Genomic DNA, 2,459 nt, shown 5'->3' with positions numbered 1-2,459 from the left:
GAGTAACAGAGTTTTCTCTCTCCCGGCTCCAATCCACGAGAAGCAGGAAAAGCTGTCATACTATCCCCCTTTTCAGATGGAAAAAAAAGGAACAGCCTAAAAAGGGCAAGCTCTGGGAAGAAGGGGAGGAGGGAGGAAAGCAGTGGTGGTGGTGTGTGTGTGTGTGTGTGTGTGTGTGGTGGGGTGTGATGTGGTGTGGGCTTGCCCTCTGTTGTTAAGGGAACAAGCAGAAAGCAACTCCAGGCAAATTAGCTCAAGTTTTTCCATGCACGGTCCAGTGAGACAGAAAAACAACATCAACAAAGACACAATACTGTGTGTGTGTGTGTGTGTGTTTGTGTAGCTGGTGTGTTGCTGTGTGTGTTTTTCCAAGTTGCCTTTTTAAGTCTTAATAAGAATAGCTCATCGTTATTGGAAATGTACTGTGAGAGTTACATGAGAAGATCCATAACAGTGTGCCATAACAGTGGGCCATTTCCAGTCTTTATGCTAAGCTAGGCTAACTGGTGGAGTAGTCGTGGAGAAGCGTGCTTCTCAAAATGTCAAAATATTTCTTTAAAAGGTGCATTACAGTATGTAGGAACTGACCAGTGATGTACTGGGATCCCTACCTACTTTATCCAATCAGGACAGAGAACTCCATAAAGAGGCGGTCCTATTATGAGTAAGGATCGACAACTTCAAAACGGACAGGAGGTTTGCACCTACACTTATGGCAGATTTGAAATAAATTAAAGCTGCATATCAACAGAGTGAAGGCTAACTGCCGCTAACTGTAGCAGCTGTTTGCTAGTTAGCTCAGTTAGCTGTACAGCTCGGCAGCTCGGACGGGCAGCTCGAGGACCGGAGGAGTGGAAGTGTTTGCACCGCTAGCACAGGAGCTTTGGCTTGGGTCGGGCCGAGGCTAGCTGGATAGCTTGCTAACGCAGATATCTCTGCAACACAACGCGTAGATGTCAACACGCCAGCGCTCTTTCACATTCTGTTGATAATTTTGATGTTTCTATTTCTAAAATTCTTACATATTGCCCCTTTAAATGCAGGTTGTATTTACAGTTTTTACAGCATTGTTTACAGTTTGAAGTAGATTATTTCTGGTTCTGTTGGGCTCGGATGAAAAAGTCCTTTAATCTAAGAGAACATTTATCATTGTGGTGATAAGTTTTCATGATACTGTATACTGTTTTCATGCAGTGCAATGTGCAGACAGAAAATGTCAGAGGAGCTTCCTTAGAGTGTCTGAAGTTGCACAAATGTACCTCTAGACAGCGTGTCTCTGCAGTGGTCTTACGCCGCCACGATGCTTACAATACGATGAAAGAATCGCACTTTCCCTTTACGTCACATTATCAGAGATGTTACCAGCATTTGCAGCTTATTACCGAGGTCACTTTCCTCCCAGAGCTGCAGCGTGCGGCTATAATGAGAAGCCTATATAGCTCTGGTGAAGGCAGCCTCGCTCAAAAAACATGGTAAACATGTAATCACAATAATATGTCGACTCCCATGCTGAAGGAGTTGACATACTAATTGCTACCAGCTGCGGGCGACATGAAAAAAAAAAAAAAAAAAGAAACTCTCATGGTAGATTGGATCAGCAATCGACCATACAGCTGGGGTGACGCCGACAATAACGTCGTTTGAGATGCCACATATTTGAACCCCCAGCACACACTCCGACCTCTGACGCTTTCCATCATTTTACCACCAACATTTCCTCAGTCGTAAGAGCCGTATGCCATCTCAGTGGGCTCAGCTGTAAATCTTCATGACCACCATGCTCCGTATTATTGAAGCCATACGCTCATGAGGGCATGGCGGCGTTTTTCATTAGCATTTACCCCTGCTATTCATGAGAAAACAGGAGAAGAGAACTTAAATCCGGAGTTCATTTATTCTTCACAAACGGTCAGCGCTGGAGCAGAGCTGTTATTGCGCTACACCCTGCTGGGACTTGAAAGAACATCTTGGTCTCTGTCCCACATATTTCACTCATTAGCCAGCCTCGCTAACCTGAGCAGGCTGGGAACGAGTGGCCCACAAAAATCTTATGATGAACTCACTTCGCTTGAAATTGCATCGGGTTCGGGGGCCCATTGGGGCTCTCGGGCTCATCACTCCAAATCAAACATCCTCCCACCACTGCGTCTCTCTCAAATTTCTGCTTTTCCCTATGCCCTCATTAAAACAACAACAACAACAACAACAACAAAAAATCCTAGATGCAAACAAAACATAAATGATAGCAGGAGGCGCCTCTCCAATACCTCTTACTATCAGCTCATTCAGTGCAGAGGAGGTGTACGTAGGGGCTGGAGCAGGGGCTTTTTTTTTTATTTTTTTTTTAGTTCCTTTAGTGCCAGGATTTAAACGTTTCTCTGAGCTGCATCAGTGATCACATTCCTGCCTGGATCTCCTCATGGCTGGCAGATGTCCACCTGTCCCTGGGGCTGATTTAT

This window comes from Acanthopagrus latus, chromosome 17, assembly GCF_904848185.1.
Source record: "Acanthopagrus latus isolate v.2019 chromosome 17, fAcaLat1.1, whole genome shotgun sequence".
In the NCBI taxonomy this organism is placed as follows: Eukaryota; Metazoa; Chordata; class Actinopteri; order Spariformes; family Sparidae; genus Acanthopagrus; species Acanthopagrus latus.
The sequence above is the reverse complement of the archived record's forward strand: the minus strand, read 5'-3'. Positions refer to the sequence as shown.